Consider the following 10188-nt stretch of genomic DNA (forward strand, 5'->3'; position numbering starts at 1 on the left):
TTCCGCTACTATTTGTGTTGTTGAACAATATATTCGTGTAAATTTGGATCATGTGATCTATGGTTGTAAGACAATATGTGTTGTAATAAATAATGACTCTATGCTACTTACTATTATGTCTCGCAAAAACATTATTCCTGGGATTGCGATGTACGGTATAATAGGCATCTGGACTTAGAAATCCGGGTGTTGACAAGGTTGTATCAGAGCCATTGTTTGACCTTAGGAGACCCTAGTTAGAATGGACGTTCAAAAACTTAGTTTCAAATCCCATAAATTGACTAGTTACGAAAACTTTATCCACCCTCTTACCTTGAAGAGTCTTTGGCAAACTTTAAATTCATGCTCTTTCTTATAAGTGAATTAAAATTTGGAACACTTGCACCTCTCTAACTTAATCATCTAATCCCTCTACAGGTGGATCACGTCGTCGATGCGCAGCCTTTCCTCCAGACTGAGTTCTATCAGTTGGGGAATGGTGGAGAGATCATTTTCGAGAGGGATCTCTTCTCCCTCTCGGAATTCCTCGGACGCCCACCACCGGAAGTCTTTAGTGGAATGATCAATGACCAGCCCGGTGGTCAACTCCAATGTGTGATCATGGTGGACCTCCGTGGAATGTTCACGCTCCCAATGAGCGAGAGGATCCAGTTCTCCTTCCGGGAGAACAACTGGGCGGATGGTCTCGCCCGTGGACTTCAGGAGGGGCTCGCACGTCTGTGCGGGCAAAACTTCATGGACCTCGAGAGTAGTCGCTTTGTGCACTATGCAAGGCACAACTCTCTTGGGGTGCCCATGAACCTGCCGTCGCACCCGCAACTGCGCCACCATGTGGATCATCTCGACTTCATGTTGAATGAGACCCGCATCGACTTGGACAACTCCCGCGAGTATGCCAACCACACCCACCTTCAGTTGGCGCAGCAGGCGGAGACCATCAAGGTCATCGCCGGGGAGCGCAGGGCTCTCCGCCGCCTCAACCAGAAGAAGGACTACACCATCAACCGCCTCAAGGCCAGGATCGCCACTCTGAAGGCGACCATCGCCACCCAAGCCGAGCAGATCCAGGAGCTGGAGGGTGAAGGTGAAGGGGGGAACATCCAGGGGGATGGCTACTCCTACGTCAGCAACGACGACGACTACGAGGAGGAGGAAGACGACGACCTGGAGTTCCACCCTTACGAGGATGGCCACGAGCACCTTGCTGCCGGGGTAGACAACGTCTACCCAATCAACATCGATGGCGAGTAGTCCCGTCTGAGCACTTGCGTCCCGTGTTATGTATCGGTCCTTTGTATCCGCCCCATGTATTGTAGATGGTTGAAAGGGTTCTTCAAACCCTCCGGATTTGTTGGCTTGTAATATTTGCTACCTCCATGACTATGTTTGTGTGTGTAATATTATTATTATTATTTTATGAATCAAGTTTTAAATTGTGTGAAATTTTATCCCAAAATGAGCCATAGAAATTTCCCTCTCATCTCATGATCCCTATCCCTGTTCAGATGGCACCCCCAACCCGCAACATGACTCAGGAGGCAATGCTGCAGATGCTGCAACAGATGTTGGCAGATAGAGAAGCTGAGAGAGCTGAACGGCAAGCCAATCTAGCTGCACTTCAACAGATTGCTCAGGGCAATCCAGGCCACGGAAACCACGACCACCCAGGGTCGAAGCTGAAGAACTTTCAAAACACCAACCCACCGGTGTTCAGCAAGACGGAGGAACCCCTCGATGCTGATGATTGGCTCCAGACCATGGAGAACAATCTCGAGGTTGCCGGAGTGGAGGACAACGAGAAGGTGTTGTTCGCCACCCACTATCTGGCTGGACCTGCACGTGCCTGGTGGACAAGTGCTCGCGCATTGAATGCGGGGCAAATGATGACTTGGGAGGATTTCAAACTCAAGTTTAGCAAGTATCATGTGCCCCCGGGCCTGATCAAGAAGATGAGGGATGAGTTCAGGGAACTGAAGCAAGGCAGGATGACCGTGGTGGAATACCGCGACAAGTTCCTCACTTTGTCAAGGTACGCCCCGGATGAGACGGACACCGTCGAGAAGAGGAAGGAAAGGTTTCTGAATGGACTGCATGATGAGATGCAGACTGTACTGATCAATATCCCCTTTGCTGACCTGGAAGCCCTCGTTGACTCCGCCATTCAGATGGAGGGGAAGATACACCAAGCCAATGAGAACCGCAAGCGCCGCATGATGAATCAGAGTGGGCCCAGCAATAACCACAAATATCGCCCCAGCTCAAGTGGAGGGTTCGCCCCAAGGAACAACAAGCCCCCGATGCAGAATCCACGTCCGAGTTATCAGAACCGGAGTGGAGGAAACCCCAGGCCAGGAGGCCACAACAACTATAACAACAACAACAACAACTTCAACCGCGCTCCACCCCGCGCCCCCAACAACAACTCCAACACCGCTCCAAGGACTGGGAGCAATGTTGTTCCCATCACCCCCAAGGACAAGTCCACCTACAACTGCTACGAGTGCGGAGTGGCGGGGCACTTCTCCTACGAGTGCCCCAAGAAGCTCGCCAAGACTGCCGCCAACACCTCAGACCCTGCTCAGCAGCAACGCCGTGTCACCAACAACAAGAAGTTCGCCCCCAACAACCCGAACAACCGCAATGGCCGCCTCTACCACATGAATGCGGAAGAAGCTCAGGAAGCCCCAGATGTTGTGCTGGGTATGTTCTCTGTTAACTCAATACCTGCAAGAGTGCTGTTTGATTCTGGAGCATCGCATTCATTTGTTACCGAAGATTTTGCATGCACTAGTAAGATTCAACCCATCAGTTTGAAGCATGTCATGATAGTTCAAATACCTGGATCAACAACTAAAGCTAGAAAAATTTGCAAAGATGTGCCTATCAGAATACATGAAATAGAATTTTATGCAAATTTGATTGTTCTGGGAGCCAAAGGTTTGGAAGTAGTCCTGGGTATGGACTGGATGGCGAAACATCATGGACTGATTGATTGTGCCAAGAAGGCCATCACCATGACGAGTAGCACCGGAATAATAGTGGAACACATATCTGAAAGACTTCCCAGAAAGTTTACCTGCAACCAAAGTCTAGCCAAACCCACCTTGGATCAGATCAGGGTCGTTTGTCGATACCCTGATGTGTTTCCGGATGATCTACCCGGTATGCCCCCAGATCGGGATATCGAGTTTATCATCGAGTTAATCCCTGGAACCAGACCTATAGCCCAGAGAGCCTATAGCATGAACCCGGCAGAGTTAGTGGAACTGAAGAAGCAACTGGATGATATGCTGTTCAAAGGTCTGATTCGACCAAGTGCGTCGCCATGGAGATCACCAGTTTTGTTCGTGGATAAGAAGGACGGTGCCACTCGTTTGGTTACGGACTATCGTAAGCTTAACGATGTCACCATCAAGAACAAGTATCCGTTGCCCAAGATAGAAGATCTGTTTGACCAGCTGACCAGTGCCCAAGTATTCTCGAAGATTGATCTGCGGACAGGATACCATCAGCTGAAGATTCGTGCCACCGATATCCCCAAAACTGCTTTTACCACCAGATATGGATTGTATGAGTACAATGTCATGTCATTTGGATTGACCAATGCCCCCGCTTATTTCATGAATCTCATGAATAAGATCTTTATGAACTTCCTGGACAAGTTTGTCGTTGTCTTCATCGACGACATCCTCATCTACTCCAAATCCGAAGAAGAACATGAGCAACATTTGGAAGTGGTCCTAGATACCCTTCGGGAACATCAGTTGTATGCCAAGTTCAGCAAGTGTGAGTTCTGGTTGAAGGAAGTAGGATTCTTGGGTCATATCTTGTCTGCCGGAGGAATTGCCGTTGACCCCGCAAAAATCAAGACTGTTGAAGAATGGAAAGCCCCAACCACTCAGACCGAAGTCCGTGCATTTCTCGGATTGGCAGGATATTACCGCCGATTCGTTGAAGGATTCTCGAGCATAGCAAGACCGATGACACAATTATTGAAGAAGGACAAGAAGTTCGAATGGACCGACAAGTGTGAAGGGAGCTTTCAACAGCTCAAGCGCAGATTGACATCAGCCCCAATACTAGTTATGCCTGACATTACCAAGCCATTTGATGTGTACTGTGACACCTCCAAGATTGCTCTTGGATGTGTGCTGATGCAAGAAGGCAAAGTGATATCTTACCTATCAAGACAGCTGAAGCAACATGAACAGAACTATCCAACCCATGACTTAGAGCTAGCAGCCGTGGTTTTAGCACTGAAAGTATGGCGTCATTACCTCATGGGTAATCGATGCGAGATTTACTCGGATCACAAGAGCCTGAAGTATATCTTCACGCAGAAGGAGCTGAATATGAGGCAGCGCAGATGGATAGAGTTAATCAAGGATTACGACATGGAAATCCACTATCACCCCGGCAAGGCCAATGTGGTAGCGGATGCTCTGAGTAGACTGCCGTGTCAGTTGAACTCCATGTTAGCAATTGAGCAACCCAGCCTGTTTGAAGAGTTTGAACAGTTTAGACTTGAACTGGTTAGCGAAGGATATCTCGCCAGCATTGAACTCCAACCCACCCTGATTAGTCAGATAAAGGAAGCTCAGAAAGGAAATGCTAGCATTGATGGGATAAAGAGCCAAATAGCCGCGGGAAAAGCACCGGGATTCACCGCAGATGAAGAAGGAGTGCTATGGTACAACGGACGCCTTTGCGTGCCATCGGACTCAGAATTGAAGCAAGTTATTCTGAAAGAAGCCCATGACATCCTATACTCCATTCATCCCAGAGGAACCAAGATGTACCAAGATTTGAAGGAACAATTCTGGTGGCATGGAATGAAGAGAGAGATTGGAAGCTACATCGCCAAATGTGACATCTGTCAAAGAGTCAAAGCAGAACATCAACGCCCCGCAGGACTGTTGCAACCCCTACAGATTCCCGAATGGAAGTGGGATTCCGTAGGAATGGACTTCATCACCGGACTGCCCAAATCAAGTAAAGGGAATGATTCCATCTGGGTAGTGGTCGACAGACTGACCAATTAAAGTCGCCCACTTCATCCCCGTCAAGACCACCTATCAAGGACCGAGACTCGCAGAGCTATATATCTCAAGGATAGTCAGCCTGCACGGAACCCCGAAGTCGATAGTATCCGACAGAGGATCCCAATTCACCTCCAGATTCTGGCAGAAAGTACATGAAGGACTCGGAACTAGTCTGAATTTCAGCACAGCATATCACCCGCAGACAGATGGACAGACTGAACGAGTCAACCAGATACTAGAAGATATGTTGAGAGCATGTGTGCTAGAGTACGGATCTAAGTGGGAAGACTGTCTGCCATACGCAGAATTCTCGTACAACAACAGCTACCAAGCCAGCTTGCAGATGGCCCCCTTTGAAGCACTGTACGGAAGGAAGTGCCGTACCCCTCTGAATTGGTCGGAAGTCGGAGAGAGTCAAGTCTTTGGACCAGATATTCTCCGAGAAGCGGAAGAGAAGGTTCACAAGATTCGCGAGTACCTCAAGACAGCCCAATCCAGACAGAAGAGCTACGCCGACAAGAGACGCCGAGAGATGACCTTCGAGATCGGAGATTTCGTATATCTCAAAGTGTCCCCCCTTAAAGGAATGCAGAGATTCCAGCTTAGAGGAAAGCTTGCACCCCGATATGTCGGACCTTTCAAAGTCCTGAGTCGCAAAGGAGAAGTATCCTATCAACTGGAGTTACCAGAAGAAATGTCAGCGGTGCACAATGTGTTTCACATCTCGTTACTCCGGAAGTGCTTAGAGGTATCTGAGAAGGCCGAGGTTTTCAAGAACATCGATCATCGAGCTGTGGATATCAACTCAGATCTGACATACCGCGAAGTACCTATTCGCATCTTGGAAGAAGCTTTCAGAACCACCCGTACCTGAAGTATCAAGTTTCTGAAGATTCAATGGAGTAATCACACCGAGGAAGAAGCCACTTGGGAGAGAGAAGACTTCATGAGGACTGAGTACCCAGATCTCTTTAGTACCTAGTTTTCTCTCAGATCTCGGGACGAGATCTTTTGTAAGGGGGAAGGGTTTGTAACATCCCAAGTTTCAACAATATAAAATAAGAAAGACAAATTCCCCAAACTCAAAATTTGCAATTAACAAAAACTTTTTCTATGCATATAGTGCCACATATAGTTTCATGCATGTGAGTGATTTTCTTTTGTGCAATTGCCATGATGAGTGTTGGTATGATGATCAATTGCTATTAAACCCTAAACTAAGATCACCTAACCCTAAAATGAGAAGAATAAAAGAAAATGAGAAAAACCCATATCTCACTCACATACACATTAGGCCAAATTGCAAATCTTCATCTAAGGCCAAAATTGCTTGCTCTCTTGCTTGTAGAATACTAAGATATGATAAACAAACACAATTGTATCAAAGAATCAAGAATCAAAACCAAGGAAATCTCAAATTCTTCACACATATGATAATGGTCACTTGTCACCAAAATATTTTCTTCACCACTTTACCCCTCTGGTTTTCTCTATTCTTAAACTAAACTTGGTCAACCAAAGCCATGTCATCCAAGACCATGTCAAGGTGAGTAACTTTCATGTTGACCACCATGGCTAGAGTTGACTAGGTTGACCAGTATGAATGTGACAAGTAGTGATGTTGAAACAAAGAGAAGATCATCTCACTTTTGCCATTTTGCAAAACAACTCCAAATTGAACAAAACCACCACCAATCTAACACATTAATTATATAAATGAGATTCACCAAAAAGAAAACCAAAATTCAACCAAAATGTTCATGCGGCCATTTGACCGAACACTTGGCAGGCATAGTTTCACTTTTGTGTTACATGCTATTATCCATCGGTTCTTGGCCTAAACCCCTTTGCTACTGAGATGATAAGTGCCTCTCTATGATCCCTGCCTCTAGCCCAGTACTTGCCTTGGTTGATTAAAGCAGAAAAGTGAGAGGAATCACACCATGCCATGCACACCCGACCACCTTTGGCAGCTCTCCCCCTGGCCACCATCTCAACGTTTCTCCTTGTCCTGGAGCATCTATGCTGCTCAAGGACGCCGATGGTACACGCCCCAGCAACGCCAAGGCTTGGCATTGGCCAGACAAGCCGTGCCCAAAGCGTGCCAGGACGTGCCAGCCCACGCGGTGACCGCGCTCTGGCCGCGCCAGGACGCCAAGCGCTCGAGCACCTCCGTCCTCCTCTGCGCCAGCTATGCCCGCGTCGAGCATCGCCTCCCCGCCCTCTACACGCTAGACAAGCGCCCAGGCCTGCCCCTGCTCCGTCGCCGTCGTCCTCATCACCTTTCGGCCGCGCGCCCCGTCACAGACGTTGGATGCGCTCGAGCCATCCCTTCACGCTTTGGCCGCGCCAGCTACAAGTTGAGCATCGCCAGGACAAGAGCTAGCCCTAGCCGTCCTTCACTTGCCCTTTGGATCGCCACAAGAGCCACGCCATGGCCGCTCCTCCACAGCACACTCGGCCACCTCCCTCCCGCTATAAATAGAGCACCTCAGCCCTCCCTCTCCACACACAACTCACTCCCCTCTCCTCACTGAGCATTCTCCCCCAATCAATTTCACCTTCCATCGCCGGAGTTGCTCGAATCGTGAGCTCGAAGCCACCGGAGCCCGCGGAAGCCCTGCATCGCCTGGAGCCTCGCCGAGCTCCGCCGCTGCACCAGGCGCTTCCTCATCGACGTCCACTTCCCCGAGCAGCTTGCCCACCACCTGCAACGGCCTGGTACTCCCTCCCACCCCCTAGGCTCGCCGCCAGGGAGCTCGTCGCTCGTCGGAGACGACGACGCTCACACGCCGTCGATTTCCGTTCTAATCCTACGGCTTAGATCCCACATACCGTTTCGCTGTTTTAAAGCCCACTGACGGGTGGCCCCCACCTCGTCAGGGCAGCCCAGTGGCACCCGTTGCCTGTTGGGCTGCGCAGTGTTTGGAAATTCTGTTTCGGCCCAGTAGTGTTTCCCGCCCAAGCCCACGATTTCAAAAATGGATTTAATCATATTTCAAATGTGCTGCAGATAGTTTAGTAAATTTTGAATAGTTTGAAATCTACCAAACCAAATTTAGTAAACTTTATACCGTTGGAAATCCCATGAAATTATCTAACAAATGCCACTGGTCCCACCTCCAAATTCAAAGTAGAATTAATCTGATAAAAATAACAAGACATGAACTTTTGTACATTCAAACTTTATTTAAAATTCAACCATAATAGATTTTGAATTGATTCCAACTCTAATAAATCACAAATGATGTCCTCTAATTGATTATGTAATAATATAGACAGGTTGTTTGTATGATCATGGACTAGATCAAATTAATGGCTATGTAGCCAATTCTAGTGCAATTAATCTTGAAATTCAAATTTAACAAATAGTATGAGAGCTACTCTCTCGTTTAAATCTTGATCCTAAGTAATATAACCAGGGGGAATGACTTAGGCTAATGAACCTCTGATAATTATTACTTAGAGATTTTAATTCATTTAAATGTTAGTATTAAACTATATGAAGTGTAGCACTTCAATTAAATCATACTCACATATAATAGATATGGAATGTTGACTTTGGTCAACCTATATTTCATACCTGATTATTATATGAAGAGATTAAATCTTAATAAGATGTAATGAGAAGAAATTAATTTCTCTAAGGATCTAAATACCAAATTAAAGAAATAAGAATAATGAGAGGAAATTATTTATCTCTTAAATAAGAATCAATCAAGTAATCCACCATGCCATGTTTGATTGATGATAGGATTAGTGTGTGAACTCTTTTGAGTGTTTTTAGTTTAGTATGTGAGCTTGGTTTAGTATTTATACCTCGTATTCGTATATAGACGCTAGTAACGAGGACTATCAAGAGGAGGAAGCCTACTCCCAAGAAGAAGAGGAGAACTTCGATAACTACTCAGCTCAAGGCAAGCTAACCCTTGCTAAACACAAGTGCTTAGCTCTACAAGAGCAAAGGCACCATCACACTTTATATTATGTCTTACCTATCCCATGTTTTTACTTTACATTTACTTTTGCTTATTTATTTCAAAGTACTTTTGATTCATGATTCACTTGGTCTAGAGTAGAACAATATTGAAGTTAGCCTAGCACAAATCAAAGCTAGATAGCACCCCTCATGAAATAGTTGCTAGTGCTAATCAACTAAAATTGACTACTCTAGATGGGAACATGGTGAAGTGAAATGACTTTGAAAGAATGCAAAGTTGAAGGTGAATATGAACAAGAGAAGATGGTGATTTTTGATAAAAATGATGATTGGGTTTGAATGCGATACCCTTCCAATTATACAAGTACCCCCACAATACCTGATTATGGGTAGGGCTTAACTAGAAACTTGTGTATTTTAGTATGGGTTCCCTCTAAACAAGCATCATAGGGGTTACGCCGAGGCTGCCTCCGTTAAGTTGGAACGATGTTAATATGAGGTGAATGTACGGCCCAAGCCCTGTGCAGTTCCCGGGTTAACTGCGGTTTTCACCGGGAGGCCAAGCTCATGGGGAGAGGTGCTCATACTAGCATACATAAGTGAAAGGTTATGGTTGATGATCCGCGTACTGTGTTACGATGATTCGGGGTTATCCTCGACGGATGTAATCAAAAGTTGTGGCACAAGAGTACAACCTCGGCAGAGTGTTAAACCTATTCGAATAGCCGTGTCCACGGTTACGGACGATTGGAAAGGCCATACTATCTCCGTTATCATAAATTTGATCTTAAAAAGGAATGATGAATTGAAAGGTGATATTGAAGTGAATCAATATGAGTTGTGGGAATGACACTAATGTTCCCACTTGAGTTAGTCTAGCACATGATAAGGCTTTACTAAATGTTTATCAGACTAAAACTTGGCTTTATGCAAATAAACCTAGAGCTTAGCACCCCCTTACTACTTCTAATAAGTAATTACTCTAGTGTTAGTTTGCGAGTACTTTAAAGTACTCATGGCTTTGCCCTGGCTATTCAAATGTCAGACTTTGAAGGAGAGCAACATTATCAGGATGACAGACAGCAGGACGTCTACGATAACTAGGATCGTCTTCTAACGTCAAGCGTTGCCTGTGGAATAGATAGTCCACTACTACTACGCTTCCGTAACTATTTGTGTTGTTGAACAATATATTCGTGTAAATTT

This window comes from Lolium perenne, chromosome 4 (assembly GCF_019359855.2).
Source record: "Lolium perenne isolate Kyuss_39 chromosome 4, Kyuss_2.0, whole genome shotgun sequence".
Lineage (NCBI taxonomy): Eukaryota > Viridiplantae > Streptophyta > Magnoliopsida > Poales > Poaceae > Lolium > Lolium perenne.